Genomic DNA, 20,292 nt, shown 5'->3' on the forward strand with positions numbered 1-20,292 from the left:
ACCGCCATTCAATGTGATCATGGCTGATCATTCTCAATCAGTACACCATTCCTGCCTTCTCCCCATACCCCCTGACTCCGCTATCCTTAAGAGCTCTATCTAGCTCTCTTGAATGCATTCAGAGAATTGGCCTCCACTGCCTTCTGAGGCAGAGAATTCCACAGATTCACAACTCTCCGACTGAAAATGTCTTTCCTCGTCTCAGTTCTAAATGGCCTACCCCTTATTCTTAAACTTTGGCCCCTTGTTCTGGACTCCCCCAACATTGGGAACATGTTTCCTGCCTCTAACGTGTCCAACCCCTTAATAATCTTATACGTTTCGATAAGATCTCCTCTCATCCTTCTAAATTCCAGTGTATACAAGCCTAATCGCTCCAGTCTTTCAATATATGATATTCCCACCATTCCGGGAATTAACCTAGTAAACCTACGCTGCACGCCCTCAATAGCAAGAATATCCTTCCTCAAATTTGGAGACCAAAACTGCACACAGTACTCCAGGTGCGGTCTCACTAGGGCCCTGTACAACTGCAGAAGGACCGTGGGCAAGAGGTCAGGGAAATGTTATAGAAAATAGGTGCAAGAGGAGGCCGTTTGGCCCTTCGAGCCAGCACCACTATTGTGATCATGGCTGATCATCCACACTCAGTAACCCGTGCCTGCCTTCTCTCCATATCCCTTGATGCCGCTAGCCCCCCCAGAGCTTTATCGAACTCTTTTAAATTCATTATTCGATATACTTTGGTGACAATCCTGCAGAAGTAAGTGCGTTGCGAAATTAATTTACAACTGCTTTTCACTGAGATTAATACAAAGCATTGTCATTTATAAAAATCCCAAGGCACATTATATAAAATGACATGTAGGCAAGGCCAGCAACGTAATCAAGGACGAGCCGCACCCTGACCACTCCCTCTTCTCCCCTCCCCCATCAGGCAAAAGGTATAGAAGTGTGAAAATGCGCACCTCTAGATTTAGGGATAGTTTCTTCCTAGCTTTTGATCAGGCAACTGAGTCATCCTACCACAATCAGAGTTCCTTGGTTCCCTGGTTAACTCATCCCTTCCCACCCAAACCACCCCCTCCCCAGGTACCTTTACCCTGCAACCTGGTGCTGTACCACTTCCCTCGACTATGTCCAGGGTCCCCAACAGTCCTTTCAGGTTAGGCAGAGGTTCACCTGCACCTCCTCCAACCTCATAGAAAATAGGTGCAGGAGTAGGCCATTCGGCCCTTCGAGCCTGCACCGCCATTCAATATGATCATGGCTGATCATCCAACTCGGTATCCCGTACCTGCCTTCTCTCCATACCCCCTGATCCCTTTAGCCACAAGGGCCACATCTAACTCCATCTTAAATATAGCCAATGAACTGGCCTCAACTACCTTCTGTGGCAGAGAATTCCACAGATTCACCACTCTCTGTGTGGAAAAAAAACGTTCTCATCTCGGTCCTAAAAGAATTCCCCCTTATCCTTAAACTGTGACCCCTTGTTCTGGACTTCCCCAACATCGGGAACAATCTTCCTGCATCTAGCCTGTCCAACCCCTTAAGAATTTTGTACGTTTCTATAAGATCCCCCCTCAATCTTCTAAATTCCAGCGAGTACAAGCCGAGTCTATCCAGTCTTTCTTCACATGAAAGTCCTGCCATCCCAGGAATCAATCTGGTGAACCTTCTCTGTACTCCCTCTATAACAAGAATGTCTTTCCTCAGATTAGGAGACCAAAACTGTACACAATACGCCAGGTGTGGTCACTACTGTATCCGTTGTTCAAGATGTGGACATGTATATATCAGTGAGACCAAACGCAGACTCGGCGATCGTTTCGCGGAACACTTTGCTCAGCCCGTGTGAACCAACCTGATCTCCCGGTTGCTGGACACTTAATAATAATAATAATAATAATGCATTACATTTATATAGCGCTTTTCATATACTCAAAGACGCTTTACAGGGATTTAGAGAACATAGGGAAATGAATAAATAGATAAATAAGTAAATAAGTAAACGAACAGAGAAAGGAGACAGAAGGTGTGGTGACCTTCAGTGGTTGAAGGCAGTACTGAACAAGTGACACTTCAGTGATGTTTTGAATGTGGTGAGTGTGGAGGAGTCTCTAACGGTTTGGGGTAGTGAGTTCCATAGGGTGGGAGCAGCGATGGAGAAAGCCCTGTCCCCCCAGGATCTCAGTTTGTTCCGGATGTGGGGGGATAGGAGATTGGCAGCAGCAGAGCGGAGGGTGCAGGTGGGAGTGTGCCTGTGAAGGAGGTCGGTCAGGTAGGATGGGGCCAGGTTATGGAGGGCTTTGTAGGTTATGAGGAGGATATTGTACTGGATTTTCTGGGGGATGGGGAGCCAGTGGAGTTTGTAAAGGACGGGGGTGATATGGTCACGGATCGGGGTGTGGGTGAGTAGACGGGCAGCGGAGTTTTGAATGTATTGAAGTTTACTGATGATTTTTGAGGGTGCGCCATAGAGGAGGCTGTTGCAGTAATCCAGACGGGAGGTGATGAAGGCGTGGATGAGGGTTTCTGCAGCTGTGGAGGAGAGGGATGGACGGAGACGGGCAATGTTTTTGAGGTGGAAGAAGGCTGTCTTTGTGATGTGTTTGATGTGTTTGTCGAAGGAGAGGGTTTGATCAAAGATGATTCCAAGATTCCGGATGTGAGGGGAGGTGAATTCTCCTTTCCATTCCTACACAGACCTTTCTGTCAGAGTGAGGCTAAACGCAAATTGGAGGAACAGCATCTCATATTTCGTTTAGGCAGCTTACAGCCAGGTGGTATGAATATTGATTTCTTTCACTTCAGGTAGCCCCAGCATTCCCTCTTTCTCTCTCTCTCACTCCCCTCACTCGCACCAGCTTCTCATTTTCACCCTACAAACAGCTTACAGTGGCCAGTTTCCTTTATCATCGTTGCTTATTTGCATATTTTTCATTCATTGTTCTTTATCTCTCCACATTACCGTCTATATTTCTCGTTTTCCTTATCCCTAAAGTCTGAAGAAGGGTCTCGACCCGAAATGTCACCCATTCCTTCTCTCCAGAGATGCTGCCTGACCCGCTGAGTTACTCCAGCCTTTTGTGTCTATCTTTTGTGCACACACACACACACGTCTATGTAGATCAGAGCTTAATGTTGGTTGCATTTAGTAGCTTGATCGCTGCTTAAGGTTCATGACCTCTCTTCTATGACATGCTTTTTTAATGTAGAAATTAAACGATTCTTTTATTCCTTTCTTATTTCTGTGCATTGCAAGATCATAGCCTTATAGCCAGAGTCTTAGTTGCACCATAGTCATGGAGGTGATGGCTTGGAACATCACCCATTCCTTCAAGCAGAAAGTAAATAATTCCTTTCTTTCTTCAGTGCATTGCAAGATAATGGCCACTGATCCTTATTCCAGTGCATTGCAAGATCATGGCCACTGATCCTTATTCCAGTGCATGGCAAGATAATGGCCACTGATCCTTATCCAGTGCATTGCAAGATAATGGCCACTGAGTCTCAGTTGCACCATAGTCACGGAGGTGATGGCTTGGAACATCACCTATTCCTTCACGCAGAAAGTAAATAATTCCTTACTTATTCCAGTGCATTGCAAGATCCTGACAACTGATCCTTACTCCAGAGCATTGCAAGATCATGGCCGCTAATCCTTGTTCCAGTTGCATTGCAAGATCATGGCCAATGATCCTTATTCCAGTGCATGGCAAGATCATGGCCACTGATCCTTATTTCAGTGGTATCACAAAATACTGGAGTAACTCAGCAGGTCAGGCAGCATCTAGGAGAGAGGGAATGGGTGATGTTTTGGGTCGAGACCCTTCAGACTTATTCCAGTGCATTGCAAGATAATGGCCAGTGATCCTTATTCCAGTGCATGGCAAGATAATGGCCACTGATCCTTATTCCAGTGCATGGCAAGATAATGACCACTGATCCTTATTCCAGTGCATGGCAAGATAATGGCCACTGATTCTTATTCCAGTGCATGGCTAGATAATGGCCACTGAACCTTATTCCAGTGCATGGCAAGAGAATGGCCACTGATCCTTATTCCAGAGCATTCCACTGTTCCTTATTCCAGTGCATGGCAAGATAATGGCCACTGATCCTTATTCCCATGCATTGCAAGATAATGGCCACTGATCCTTATTCCAGTGCATGGCAAGATAATGGCCAGTGATCCTTATTCCAGTGCATGGCAAGATAATGGCCACTGATCCTTATTCCAGTGCATAGCAAGATCATGGCCACTGATCCTTATTCCGGTGCATGGCAAGATCATGGCCACTGATCCTAATTCCAGTGCATGGCAAGATCATGGCCACTGATCCTTATTCCAGTGCATGGCAAGACCATGGCCACCCAGTCTCCTAGTTGCACCATAGACATGGAGGTGATGGTTTGGAACATCACCCATTCCAAGCAGAAAGTAAATAATTCCTTACTTATTTCAGTGCATCGCAAGATAATGGCCACTGATCCTTATTCCAGTGCATGGCAAGATAATGGCCACTGATCCTTATTCCAGAGCATTCCACTGATCCTTATTCCAGTGCATGGCCATTGGTCCTTATTCCAGTGCATGGCAAGATAATGGCCACTGATCCTTATTCCAGTGCATGGCAAGATCATGGCCACTGATCCTTATTCCAGTGCATGGCAAGATCATGGCCACTGATCCTTATTCCAATGCATGGCAAGATAATGGCCACTGATCCTTATTCCAATGCATGGCAAGATCATGGCCACTGATCCTTATTCCAATGCATGGCAAGATCATGGCCACTGATCCTTATTCCAGTGCATGGCAAGATCATGGCCACTGATCCTTATTCCAGTGCATGGCAAGATCATGGCCACTGATCCTTATTCCAGTGCATGGCAAGATCATGGCCACTGATCCTTATTCCAATGCATGGCAAGATAATGGCCACTGATCCTTATTCCAGTGCATGGCAAGATAATGGCCACTGATCCTTATTCCAATGCATGGCAAGATAATGGCCACTGATCCTTATTCCAGTGCCTGGCAAGATAATGGCCACTGATCCTTATTCCAGTGCATGGCAAGATAATGGTCACTGATCCTTATTCCAGTGCATGGCAAGATCATGGCCACTGATCCTTATTCCAATGCATGGCAAGATAATGGCCACTGATCCTTATTCCAGTGCATGGCAAGATAATGGCCACTGATCCTTATTCCAATGCATGGCAAGATAATGGCCACTGATCCTTATTCCAGTGCATGGCAAGATCATGGCCACTGATCCTTATTCCAGTGCATGGCAAGATCATGGCCACTGATCCTTATTCCAATGCATGGCAAGATAATGGCCACTGATCCTTATTCCAGTGCATAGCAAGATCATGGCCACTGATCCTTATTCCAGTGCATGGCAAGATCATGGCCACTGATCCTTATTCCAATGCATGGCAAGATAATGGCCACTGATCCTTATTCCAGTGCATGGCAAGATCATGGCCACTGATCCTTATTCCAATGCATGGCAAGATCATGGCCACTGATCCTTATTCCAGTGCATGGCAAGATCATGGCCACTGATCCTTATTCCAGTGCATGGCAAGATCATGGCCACCGAGTCTCCTAGTTGCACCATGGTCATGGCGGTGGTGGGTGGGGGAGGGGAGGGGAGGGGAGGGTGGTGGGGGGGGGAGAACAATCTTGTGCGCTGGCCCTCTGGGAGTTGTAGGCAATGGGCGGCGCGGCGGACGTGGCATGGCGCCGGGCCGGGCGGTGCGCGGGACTACAGCTCCCGGCGCGCACCGCGCGCGGTATCATTCAAACTCCTCTCCAGGGCAACGGACCCAAGCAATGGGGCGGGCGTGAAAGGCCGACCCCGTCTCCGGGCCCAGAGCCAGCCGGGCTCTTTAAAAGATGAAAAGAGCCTCACAAAATGTTCTTGTCTTTACTTGTTTGGCTGTATGTATCTCTGGTAAGTGTTAGACCATAGATAGACCATAGACAACAGGTGCAGGAGGGGGGCCATTCAGCCCTTCGAGCCAGCACCGCCATTTTGTGACCATGCCATTGTTGACCATCCACCATCAGTAGTGCCCTATACCCCCCCCCTCTCTGACTCCACTATCATTAGGAGCTAGCTCTCTCTTGAAAACATCCAGGGGATTGGCCTCCGCTGCCTTCTGCGGCAGAGAGTTCCACACACTCACAACTCTCTGGGTGGAAAAAAATTTTCCTCAATGGCCGACCCCTTATTCTTAAACTGTGTGTGTGTGTGTGTGTGCGTGTGGCCTGTTAAAGTTCGCTTTCTCTAGACGGGCAACAATGCAACAAAGTCAGTGGTAAAGCGGTAAAGTCTTTATTACGACGCCAGGCGGGAGTGGGGAGGTCGGCACCGGGAGTCTTCAGACGTGCCAAGCTCACCTCGTGTCCCACTCTCCGAAACTTTCAGGCCCTTGGTCCTGGACTCCCCCCCCCCCCCCCCCCCCCCCCCAACATCCATGGGAACATGTTTCCTGCCTCTGGCGTGTCCAATCCCTTTAATAATCTTGTGTGTTTCAATAAGGTCCTCTCTCGTCCTTCTAAATTCCAGCGTATACAAGCCCAGTCACTCCGGTCTTTCAATGTACGACAGTCCCACAACTCTGGGTGGAAACGTTTTTCCTCAATGGCCGACCCCTTATTCTTAAACTGTGTATGCGTGTGGCCTGTTAAAGTTCGCTTTCTCTAGACGGACAACAATGCAACAAAGTCAGTGGTAAAACGGTAAAGTCTTTATTACGACGCCAGGCGGGAGTGGGGAGGTCGGCACCGGGCGTCTTCAGACGTGCCAAGCTCACCTTGTGTCCCACTCTCCGAAACTTTCAGGCCCTTGGTCCTGGACTCTCCCCAACATCCGTGGGAACATGTTTCCTGCCTCTGGCGTGTCCAATCCCTTTAATAATCTTGTGTGTTTCAATAAGGTCCCCTCTCGTCCTTCTAAATTCCAGCGTATACAAGCCCAGTCGCTCCGGTCTTTCGACGTAGGACAGTCCCGCCATTCTAGCAATTAACCTGGTGAACCTGCGCTGCACTCCCTCGATAGCAACTACGCTGCACTCCCTCAATAGCAGCTCATAAGATAAGGGGGAGGGGGGGGTAAGGCTGCAATAACAACAACAACAAAAAGAAGCCATTCTTCCCATCGCGCCAAAGCTAGCTCGTTCCTCGATGCGTTGTGGTTGAAGGCACTCTCATGGTTTCTGGATAAGCTCACAACAAAAAAAGTGGCCAGTCTTCACATCTTTTCAATGTTAGCCCATTCCCAGATGGGATGTGGTTGAAGGCACTCTCATGGTTTATGGATAAGTTAACAATAACAAAAAAAGAGGCAATTCTTCCCATTGTTTCAATGCTAGCCCATTCCCAGATGAGTTGTGGTTGAAGGCACTTTCATGGTTTTCTGGATAAGCTCATCAACAACAACAAAAAAGCCATTTTCCCCATCTTTTCAATGCTAGCCCATTCCAGGATGAGATGCGGTTGAAGGCACTTCCATGGTTTCTGGATAAGTTCATCAACAACAACAAAAAAAGCCATTCTTCCCATCTTTTCAATGCTAGCCCATTCCAGGATGAGATGTGGTTGAAGGCACTCATGGTTTCTGGATAAGCCCACAACAACAAAAAAGAGACCATTCTTCCCATCTGGTCAATGCTAGCCCGTTCCCAGTTTTGGTTGAAGGCGCTCTCCATGGTTTCTGGATAAGCTCAACAACAACAACAAAAAGAGGCCATTCTTCCTATCATGTCAATGCTAGCCCATTCCCAGATGAGTTGTGGTTGAAGGCACTCTCGTGGTTTCTGGATAAGCTAAACAACAACAACAACAAGGGTGTAGGAAGGAACTGCAGATGCTGGTTTAAACCGAAACTGGACACAAAATGCTCTCGTTCTTTCTCCCCCACGATGCTGCCTGTTCTGCTGAGTTGCTCCTGCATTTTGTGTCTCAACAACACAAGGGGTTTCTGTCTCCACTCTTCTTTTTTGAGGGGTTGGGAAGGGGGTCATAGAGCACGGAAATAGGCCAAATGTGCAGTAAGGAAAATGTGGAGCAGATTTCAACTAACCCTTGCTTTCCCTCTCTCTCCATCCCTCCCCCTTTCCTAGTTCTCCGACCAGTGTGACTGTCCCCCTGGTTACATTTTCATCTCCATTTGCTTCGTTATCACCTCCTCCGAGCTAACAATGATCTATATTTTCCTTGAACCACATCTCTTTTGATGTCTCATTTTCACACCTGACACTCCTTATCTCTGTGTCTTCCTCTCCCCCGACTCTCAGTCCGAAGAAGGGTCCCAACCCGAAATGCTACCCATTCCTTCTATCAGGAGATGTTGGCCTGTCCCGCTGAGTGACTCCAGAATTATGTGTCTAACTTGCCCGTGCCCCAACCACGTTAGTCCCACCTGCCGGCGTTTGGCCCATATTCCTCTAAACCTTTCCTATTGGAGATCCTTAGACTCTCTTTAATCGGACTTTATCCTGTACTGGACGTTATTCCTCTTATCCTGTATCTGTACACGGTGGACAGCTTGATTGTAATGATGAAATATAGTCTTTCTGCTGACTGGATAGCAAGTAACAAAAAGCTTTTTACTGTACCTCAGGACAAGTTACAATAAACTAAACTATCCCGATACCTGTCCAAATGTTTTAAATGTTATAGTACCTGCACCAACTACCTCCTTTGGAATGTGTAGGAATGAACTGCAGATGAAGATAGACACAAAATGCTGGAGAAACTCAGCGGGACAGGCAGCATCTCTGGAGAGAAGGAATGGGTAAGATATGTGGAACAAGCTTCCAGAGGAGGGTAGAAGAAGGATCTCGATCCTGAAACGGGGTCGAGATCCTTCTTCTACCTCCTATGGAAGCTGTTCCACATATCCACCACCTTCTGAGTGGAAGAAGTTGCCCCTTGCACCTTAAACCTAAGGCCCTCTGGTTCTTGGTTCACAAAAGACTCTTGGCAAAAGACTCACCCGATCTATTCCACTCATGATTTTAGATCGCCCCTCATCCTCCTGTACACCTCTATAAGATCGCCCCTCATCCTCCTGCGCTCTTTGTCAGAGAGTCCCTGTGTCTTACCAATCTTCGGTATATTTTAAAAATCTCTAACCTTTCCACCTTTTGCCTTGTGATCCTTGTCCATTGGAATAACCTTGGCTTCCAATCTGTCCTGGGCATCCTCCATTACCAGAGTGAGGCCACATGCTGATCCTTCGTATCTAAAATGATTGTCAATACTTTATGCCATGAGGTGAATTTATAGGATGAATGTACAGTCTTTTACCCAGAGTAGGGGAATCAAGGACCAGAGGACATGGGTTTAAGGTGAGAGGATTTCCGTTTATTACTGTTACCTGTTCAGTGAAAAGGCTTTGAAAACCCACGCACGCAGTCACGGGGATAACGCACAAACTCCACAAACACGCACGCATTCGGCACCTGAGGGTGGGATCGAAACTGGATCTCTGGCGCTGTGAGTCAGTGGCTCTACCAGCTGCACCACTTGCAGGGTTGCCAACTACCTCACTCCCAAATAAGGGACAAGGTGACGTCACCAGGTGACCTCACCCAGCCAGCGGCCACGTCCCCCCCGCTCTACCAATGGCGGCCGGGAGGCGGGTTGCTACGCAACCTCCATCAGGCAGGGTCCGAGCCTCCGGGCCTACATCGCCGTCCGGGCCTAATATGGGACAAGGGCGGTCCCGTATGGGGCAAATCAAATTTAGCCCAAAATACGGGATGTCCCGGCTAAGACGGGACAGTTGGCAACCCTAGCCACTTGTGACCATCCAGTAAAACTCTGATAATCCAACAACATTGTGAGGTTCTGAAGGTGGCAGCTGTAAAGACGGTGGATGCAGTAGCCGTTACTTTCCAAACTTCCATGGATTCATGCACGGTTTCCACAGATTGTTCTGTAGTAACTCCACTGTTTAAGAAAGGTGGAGGGTAGGGAAAAAAAAGCAAGCCAGTTAGCCGGATGTGCTGCGGTCACATTTTCAGGATGCACCAGTATAAATCTCTTAGAAAATAATAATAGGATTAGGCAGTGTCAACATGGGCTTAAGTGAAATAAACGCTGGTGTGTTTGGAGATTAAAACTACTAGGATAGAAACAGACAAATCCATAGATGTTTGTTTGGTCTTCCAGAACACCTAACAAGGAGACACAAAAAAGTGCAGATGCCAGAATATTGAGCAAAACACGATGTGCTGGAGGAACTGGATACAGTGGATGTGGAGAGGATGTTTCCACTAGTGGGAGAGTCTGGGACCGGAAGGCATAGCCTCAGAATAAAAGGATGTACCTTTAGAAAGGAATTTCTTTCGTCAGTGAATCTGTGGAATACATTGCCACAGACGGCTGTGGAGGCCAAGTCAGTGGATATTTGTTAAGGTGGAGATTGGCAGATTCTTGATTAGTCCGGGCGTCAGTGGTTAGGGAGAGAAGGCAGGAGAATGGGGTTGAGAGGGGAAGGTAGATCAGCCATGATTGACTGGTGGAGTAGACGATGGGCCGAGTGGCCTGATTCTGCTCAGAGAACTAATGATCGTGGAGGGCGCACCCTCTAATCCCAGCATGGTTCTGGTAAACCTGCTTTGCACCCTCTATGGTGTCGTACTCCTCTTCCGGTGGATGTTGCCCGGGTTAGGGGTGCCAACTTTCTCACTCCCAAATAAGGGACAACAGGTGACAGCTGCCCCGCACCCCACGTGACCCCACCCAGCCAGCGGCCACGTGCTCCCGCTCCACCATGGTGGCCGCCCTGGCCTGGGGGCGGGATGCTATGCAACTCCGTCAGGCGGCGCCCGGGCCTCCAGGCCTACATTGTCCAGGCCTCCACTGTCCGGGCCTACCGTGGCCCCCCCGGACCTACACTGTCCGGGCCTACAGTGGCCCCCCGGGCCTACGCTGTCCGGGCCTTCCCTGTCGGGGCCTACACTGTCCGGGCCAACAGCTGTCTCCGGGCCTGCAGCAGTCCCCGGACCTTCACTGTCCAGGCCTACACTGTCCCGGCCTATAGTGGCTCCCCGAGCCTACGCTGTCCGGGCCTACACTGTGTGGGCCTACATTGTCTGGGCCAACAGCGGTCTCTGGGCCTACTGTGTCCAGGCCAACAGCAGCCCCCGGGCCTACACTGTCCGGGCCTACACTGTCCGAGCCGACAGTATCTGGGTCTACACTGTCCAGGACTACACTGTCCGGGCCTACAGTGCCCCCCCCCTCCCCCCCCCGGCCTAGTACAGGACAAGGGCAGTCCCATTCGGGACAAACCAATTTAGCTCAAAATACGGGATTCCCGGCTAATACGGGACAGTTGGCAACCCTAGCCCAGGTGCCAACTGGTGAAAGGATGGCACGTCCCCCATCAAGGATTCTCGGCATAGGGCCAAGGCCAACTGTTGAGAGTCACGGTGGTGCAGGGCCAGAGGCCCGGGCTCGTAAGGTCACAAGGGATAGGAGCAGAATTAGGCCATTCTGCAATTTCTACATTCATACCAAGCCAATTAACCGACAAACCTGCACATCTTTGGAGCGCAGGAGGAAACCGAAGATCTACAAAACCCACATGGGTCACGGGGAGAAGGTACAGACAACGCCCGTAGTCAGGATCGAACCCAGGTCTCTAGCGCTGTGAGGCAGCAACTCTACCCGCTGCGCCACCGAGCCGGGCAGTCATAGGAGCAGAATTGGGCCATTCGGCCCTTCAAGCCTACTCCGTTATTCAATCTTGGCTGATCTATCTCTCCCTCCTCACCCCATTTTCCTGCCTTCTCCCTGTAACCCATAACCCTTGACACCCGTACTGATTAAGAATCTATCTCTCTCTCTGCCTTAAGTATATCCATTGACCTGGCCTCCACAGCCTTCTGTGGCAAAGAATTCCAAAGATTCACCACCCTCTGACTTAAGAAATTTGTTTCATCCTGACCTTGGGTACTGTCTGCATGGAGTTTGTACGTTCTACCTGTGACCACGTGGGGTTTTCTCCGGTTGCTCTAGTTTCCTCCTATACTCCAAAGACGTGTGGTTTGGAGGTTAATTGTCTTCTGAAAATTGTCCCGCGTGTGTGGGATAGAATTAGTGTATGGGTGTTCTTTGGCTGGCGTGGACTCGGTGGGCAGAAAGGCCTGTTTCCACGGTGTATCTCTAAACCAATCTAGTGTGAATGGGTATTTATTTCACAAAATGCTGGAGTAACTCAGCAGGTCAGGCAGCATCTCAGGAGACAAGGAATGGGTGACGTTTCGGGTCGAGACCCTTCTTCAGACTGATGTCAGGGGGGCGGGACAAAGGAAGGATGTAGGTGGAGTCAGGAAGATAGAGGGAGAACTGGGAAGGGGGAGGGGAAGAGAGGGACAGGGGAACTATCTAAAGTTGGAGAAGTCAATGTTCATACCGCTGGGCTGCAAGTGGCCAGGCGAAATATGAGGTGCTGTTCCTCCAACTTCCGGTGAGCCTCACAATGGCACTGGAGGAGGCCCATGACAGAAAGGTCAGACTGGGAGTGGGAGGGGGAGTTGAAGTGCTCAGCCACCGGGAGATCAGGTTGGTTAAGGCGGACTGAGCGGAGGTGTCGAGCGAAACGATCGCCGAGCCTGCGTTTGGTTTCGCCGATGTAAAGAAGTTGACATCTAGAGCAGCGGATACAATGGATGAGGTTGGGGGAGGTGCAGGTGAACCTCTGCCGTTGGTTGGTGTGCACTCGGTGGGCAGAAAGGCCTGTCTCCGCTCTGTATCTCTCAACGAAACTAAACGAAACTAAACTAAAGCAAGTCGGAACAGCTTGCAAGTATAAGCCAGTGACCACCATGAATGGTCAACCCATCAGCTGGTTGCGTGGAGATTAAAACCCCTTATGATCCCTGTACATCTTCAACTCTACAATTCCCAGCTCCTTAGTTTAGAGACACAGCATGGAAATAGACCCTTCGGCCTACCGAGTCCACACTGACCACCGACCGCCCGCTCCCTCACACTAGTTTTTAGTTTTTGGAGATACCGCGCGGAAACAGGACCTTCTGCCCACCGAGAACTCGCTGGAATTTAGAAGATTGAGGGGGAATCTTATAGAAAGGTACAAAATTCTTAAGGGGTTGGACAGGCTAGATGCAGGAAGATTGTTCCCGATGTTGGGGAAGTCCCGAACAAGGGGTCACAGTTTAAGGATAAGGGGGAAGTCTTTTAGGACCGAGATGAGAATGTTTTTTTTCACACAGAGAGTGGTGAATCTGTGGAATTCTCTGCCACAGAAGGTAGTTGAGGCCAGTTCATTGGCTATATTTAAGAGGGAGTTAGGTGTGGCCCTTGTGGCTAAAGGGATCAGGGGGTATGGAGAGAAGGCAGGTACGGGATACTGAGTTGGATGATCAGCCATGATCATATTGAATGGCGGTGCGTACAGGCTCGAAGGGCCGAATGGCCTACTCCTGCACCTATTTTCTATGTTTCTATGAGACCGCGCCAACCAGCGATCCCCGCACACTAACACTTATCCTACGCACACTAGGGACAATTTTATGTTTATACCAAGCCAAGTTACCTTCAAACCTGCACATCTTTGGAGTGTTGGAGGAAACCGAAGATCTCAAAGAAAACCCGCACAGGTCAAGGGGGGAGCGTTCAAACTCCGTACAGACTGCATCCGTAGTCGGTTATTGATTTATTCAATTTTCTTTTGCTTATATATTATCTGTGTGATGCCATTACAGACCTGTTATGCTGCTACAAGTAAGAGTTTTGTTCTGTTCAGGGTGGACATAACAATGAAGCTCTCTTGAGTCTTCTGACTTGAATCCACCACTACATCCTTTCTGGATGAGTGGGGTGTTGGTGCACTAAAGAGCATCACACAAACCAACCTCCCTTCCATTGACTCCATCTACACCTCACGCTGCCTCGGCAAGGCTAGCAGCATCACCAAGGACCAGTCTCACCACTAGTCACTCCCTCTTCTCCCCTCTCCCATCGGGCAAGAGGTACAGAAGTGTGAAAACGCACACCTCCAGATTCGGAGACAGTTTCTTCCCAGCTGTTATCAGGCAACTGAACCGTCCTCTCAACAATTAGAGAGCGGTCCTGACCTACTATCTATCTCATTGGAGACCTTCGGACTATCTTTTATCTTGCACTTAATGTTATCCTCTTTATCCTGTATCCGTTCACTGTGGACAGCTTGATTGTAATCATGTGTGGTCTTTTCGCCGACTGGATAGCACGCGGCGAGAAAGATTTTCACTGTACCTCGGTACACGTGACAATAAGAAACAAAACTAAAAGACTATTAGTTAAGGGGTTAAAATTATTAAGGGGTTGGACTGGAGCGACTAGGCTTGTATACACTGGAATTTAGAAGGATGAGAGGGGATCTTATCGAAACGTATAAGATTATTAAGGGGTTGGACACGTTAGAGGCAGGAAACATGTTCCCAATGTTGGGGGAGTCCAGAACCAGGGGCCACACACAGTTTAAGAATAAGGGGTGGGCCATTTAGAACGGAGACGAGGAAAAACTTTTTCAGTCAGAGAGTTGTAAATCTGTGGAATTCTCTGCCTCAGAAGGCAGTGGAGGCCAATTCTCTGAATGCATTCAAGAGAGAGCTAGATAGAGCTCTTAAGGATAGCGGAGTCAGGGGGTATGGGGAGAAGGCAGTAACGGGGTACTGATTGAGAATGATCAGCCATGATCACATTGAATGGCGGTGCTGGCTCGAAGGGCCGAATGGCCTCCTCCTGCACCTATTGTCTATTGTCTATTGACTATCATGTGTAGGAAGGAACTGCAGGTGCAGGTTTAAACCGAAGATAGACACAAAAAGCTGGAGCAACTCAGCGGGACAGGCAGCGTCTCTGGAGAGAAGGAATGGGTGACGTTTTGGATGGAGTCTGAAGAAGGGGTCTCGACCCGAAACGCCACCCATTCCTTCTCTCCAGAGAAGCCGCCCTTCCCGCTGAGTTAGTCCAGCTTTTTGTGTCTAACGTATTATTTAACAGGAGGCATTACAAAGTCAAATAGAGCAATAGACCACCTCCGTTATTACTCCCCCAGCAATGCATGCACCAACGCCAATATGTCTTTTAATGTATCTTTCACACCTTGGGTCTTCTTCTTGCGTATGGCGTACGCGGCCTAAAGTTGTAGGTCAAGGGTAGACATCCTGCCCAGGGCAGCATCAGTCGCTGTGTGGGTGGCCTTGATGCCACAATAGACAATAGACAATAGGTGCAGGAGGAGGCCATTCGGCCCTTCGAGCCTGCACCGCCATTCAATGTGATCATGGCTGATCATTCTCAATCAGTACCCCGTTCCTGCCTTCTCCCCATACCCCCTGACTCCGCTATCCTTAAGAGCTCTATCCAGCTCTCTTTTGAATGCATTCAGAGAATTGGCCTCCACTGCCTTCTGAGGCAGAGAATTCCACAGATTCACAACTCTCTGACTGAAAAAGTTTTTTCCTCAACTCAGTTCTAAATGGCCTACCCCTTATTCTTAAACTGTGGCCCCTTGTTCTGGACTCCCCCAACATTGGGAACATGTTTCCTGCCTCTAACGTGTCCAAACCCTTAATAATCTCATATGTTTCAATAAGATCTCCTCTCATCCTTCTAAACCACCAGGGAAAAGGCTCAGTGAGTAGTCATTCACGTGGGATTTACGATTTACCATTTAATAATTGATTTGTAAAAGGGACAATGTACATTAATTGACATTCAAACAAATGTAAATGTACTCGAGTTAGCCGAGAGGCTAGTTTTCATCGGCAGTCCCTCAGCCCGACGTTGTTCGGCATCCTGGAAAAGAAATACAATACAATATGTACAATAGTTAAAAACATGGTATCACAAAATGCTGGAGTAACTCAGCAGGTCCGGCAGCATCTAGGAGAGAGGGAATGGGTGACGTTTCGGGTCGAGACCCTTCTTCAGACTGAAGAAGGGTCTCGACCCGAAACGTCACCCATTCCCTCTCTCCTAGATGCTGCCTGACCCGCTGAGTTACTCCAGCATTTTGTGATACCTTCGATTTGTACCAGCATCTGCAGTTATTTTCCTACACAGTTAAAAGCATAGTACATTACCATGCAGAGCAATACAGTTAATTAAAATGAGCAGCCAAAACCCAAATAGCAGATGTAAAAATACAGTGTGAGGACAGTCTTAATTTAAAGTTTACATTTGTTAAGTTTAGGTTTTAAAAGTCACGTTCAAGTTGGTTAAAACTAGCATTAGTGTTGACATTGTTGGTTCTCCGTAAGCCATTTCTTGACGTTACACTTAAATGAATAATGTGATGGGGAATCTCGAACTGATTGTGGTGTTGAATTCCATTGATGCGATGCTCTGAAGGCAAAGACGGGCTGGCTAAATGCAGTTTCTCTGAATGGGATAGTGCAGTCCCCCTTAGCTGCACCTCGGGCAGCCCTGTTTGCAGTAGATTTGAAGTTGATGAAACCAGGCAGAGCAGGAGGAGCTAAACCATGCAGAACCCTATAAACTAAGCACCTCCTCCAACCTCATCTATTGTATCCGCTGCTCTAGATGTCAACTTCTTTACATCGGCGAGACCAAACGCAGGCTCGGCGATCGTTTCGCTCAACACCTTCGCCAGTCCGCCTTAACCAACCTGATCTCCCGGTGGCTGAGCACTTCAACTCCCCCTCCCACTCCCAGTCTGACCTTTCTGTCATGGGCCTCCTCCAGTGCCATAGTGAGGCCCACCGCAAATTGGAGGAACAGCACCTCATATTTCGCTTGGGCAGCTTGCAGCCCAGCGGTATGAATTTTGACTTCTCCAACTTTAGATAGCTCCTCTGTCCCTCTCTTCCCCTCCCCCTTCCCAGTTCTCCCTCTATCTTCCTGTCTCCACCTGCATCCTTCCTTTGTCCCGCCCCCCTGACATCAGTCTGAAGAAGGGTCTCGACCCGAAACGTCACCCATTCCTTCTCTCCTGAGATGCTGCCTGACCTGCTGAGTTACTCCAGCATTTTGTGAAATAAATACCTTCGATTTGTACCAGCATCTGCAGTTATTTTCTTACACTATAAACTGAGCAGTCATTTTTGTATTTGATAAGGTTTTTCTAGCTAAGCAGATGTGTGGGATGGTGTGGTCTGGATATCTGCAGTTGCAAGCAGGGCTGTCTGTCATTCCCCCACTTGTGCAGGTGATGGGCTGTTCTTGCCTGGAGGGTGCGGATCCTGTTCATAGTCAGCCATAGCTCGCGACGGAGGTCAAATCCCGGTGGTTTCACTGTGGGGGGTCTGTGATGCCTCTCCCGTTGTTGGTGTTGGCATCTTTCCAGGCTCCGAGCCGCTAGGTCTTGGGGTCAAAGTCTTCCAGGGATTTGGCTGAAGGCCGGAAGGGTTTGCGGGAATTCAGGCGCACGTTGGGCAGATTGGGAAGGTCAGGGTTAGCCTCGATGGTGCACCAATCTTTCAACATCCTCCGCCTTCTGCGTACGCTGGGAGGGGCGATGTGAGAGAGGACAGGGAGCCTCTGCGAAACGCCTTGGGTACAAGGCTACGATTGCGTTTTGTTAAGATGGTAAAACACTTTCTGTTCATTCTTTCCCCCCCCTCCCCCCACACAGATTGCCTCTGTAGATGCTGTCTGGAGTCAAGCACCTCACAACTCGTTCAAAGAAAGCGGTAAGAAAAGCTTCCTCATTCGCGGGAGTCTCTGCCCTTCGATCTCCTGTAACGAGCTCCTTCGGGTTTCCGCTCTAAGCTTGACTTAAGAATTGATCCCAAAGCAAGTAGACCTGCTGCGACGGGGGCTGCCATCTTGCTCCCCCCCCCCTCCCCAAACCCGTGTGGGTTTCCATCACAACAGTGGCGCAGCGGTAGAGTTGCTGTCTTACCGCACCAGAGACCCTTCCACCCTGACTGCGGGCCCTGTCTCTACGGAGTTTGGACCTTCTCCCCGTGATCTGCGTGGGTTTTCTCCGGGTGTTCCGGTTTCCACCCACTTCCCCACAAGACGTGCAGGTTTGTACATTAACTGCCCACCCAGAAATTATCCCTACTGTTTAGGATAGAATTAGTGTTGGAGTGATCGCTGGTCGGCGGGGACTCGGTGGGCCGAAGGGCCTGTTTCCACGCTGTATCTCTAAACTAATCTAAATATTCAGGAGGGGAAAGCTGTAGACAGCTTGACTTCACCCCCACACGTTGGCCACATTTAGACAAATAGAGGTTATGATAATTCCTCCTCTTTCAAAGACTAGATTACAGGTAAACATAGAAAGATAGAAAATAGGTGCAGGAGTAGGCCCTTCGAGCCTACACTGCCATTCAATATGATCATGGCTGATCATCCAACTCAGTATCCTGTACCTGCCTTCTCTCCATACCCCATGATCCCTTTAGCCACAAGAGCCACATCTAACTCCCTCTTAAATATAGCCAATGAACTGGCCTCAACTACCTTCTGTGGCAGAGAATTCCACAGATTCACCACTCTCTGTGTGAAAAAAAACGTTCTCATCTCGGTCCTAAAAGACCTCCCCCTTATCCTTAAACTGTGACCCCTTGTTCTGGACTTCCCCAACATCGGGAACAATCTTCCTGCATCTAGCCTGTCCAACCCCTTAAGAATTTTGTAAGTTTCTATAAGATCCTCCCCTCAATCTTCTAAATTCCAGCGAGTACAAGCCGAGTCTATCCAGTCTTTCATCATATGAAAGTCCTGCCATCCCAGGAATCAATCTGGTGAACCTTCTCTGTACTCCCTCTATGGCAAGAATGTCTTTCCTCAGATTAGGAGACCAAAACTGTACGCAATACTGTACGCAATACTGTACGCAATACTGTACGCAAAACTGTAGCTCCTCTATAATATATGTTTCTATACCACAAATTGAAACAAAAACGTGATTGAATTAGAGAACACTGGGCCAAATTGATGATAATGAGATTTTGATCGAGAACAAGGGAACCGCTTAAAAGTGACTTTGGAAATTGGCTTGCAGAGAAAAAGCTGCCTTTCAAACAATAAACAGTTGGGGAGAAAGAAGTTCCGATGTAACTTCCCTACAGCAATCAATACCATTGCCTCTTAAGAAAACTGTCTGCCAGTTTCATCATGGGAGGCGATTGAAATTAAAAACCAATCACATCCATTGAGAATTTAGTAAACCAATGTAATATACAGCATTTAGTATTTTTAGCTTGCTTTCACAACAAATAAACTTCAAGCTAATAAAAATAGCTAAACCCGTTGACATTTCCACCCTGTGAAAAAGGGATTGGACTTTTCTCCGAGATCTTCGGTTGACTCCCACACTCCAAGAACATACAGGTTTGTCAGTTAATTGGCTTGGTGTAAGTGTAAATTGTCCCTAGTGGGTGCGGGACAGTGTTAGTGCTCGATGCAAACATGATAGGCCGAAGAGCATGTTTACAGTTTCTCTGGGAGCTCCAGGGGTAGAATTAGGCCATTCGGCCCATCGAGTCGACTCTGCCATTCAATCATGGCTGATCCGTCACTCCCTCCTAACCCCATTCTCCTGCTTTCTCCCCATAACCTCTGATACCTGTGCAGGTAGACGTACAGGTTTGTAGGTTAATTGGCTTGGTATAAATGTAATTTGTCCCTATTGTGTGTGGTGGGATAGGGTTGGTGGTGGGCTGAAGGGCCTTTTTCTGCGCTGTGTCTCGAATCCAATCTAAAAAAAAAATCTCGAAATCTAACGATTTGTGAAGTTACCCGATATTGAAGAATTCAATAATAGACAATAGGTGCAGGAGTAGGCCATTCGGCCCTTCAAGCCAGCACCGCCATTCAATGTGATCATGGCTGATCATTCACAATCCTGCCTTCTCCCAATACCCACCTCTTAAAAGCATCCAGAGAATTGGCCTCCACTGCCTTCTGAGGCAGAGAGTTCCACAGATTCACAACTCTCTGAGTGAAAAGATTTTTCCTCATCTCCGTTGTAAATGGCCCACCCCTTATTCTTAAACTGTGTGAACCCTGGTTCTAGACTCCCCCAACATTGGGAACATGTTTCCTGCCTCTAGCGTGTCCAGCCCTTTAATAATCTTATATGTTTCAATAAGATCCTCTCTCATCCTTCTAAATTCCAGTGTATACAAGCCTAGTCGATCCAGTCTTTCAACAAGGACTGGACAAGCTAGATGCAGGAAAAATGTTCCCAGTGTTGGGCGAGTCCAGAACCGGGGCCCACACACAGTCTTAGAATAAAGCAAAGGCCATTTAAAACTGAGGTGAGAAGG

This window comes from Rhinoraja longicauda, chromosome 44 (assembly GCF_053455715.1).
Source record: "Rhinoraja longicauda isolate Sanriku21f chromosome 44, sRhiLon1.1, whole genome shotgun sequence".
NCBI classification, from domain to species: Eukaryota; Metazoa; Chordata; class Chondrichthyes; order Rajiformes; family Arhynchobatidae; genus Rhinoraja; species Rhinoraja longicauda.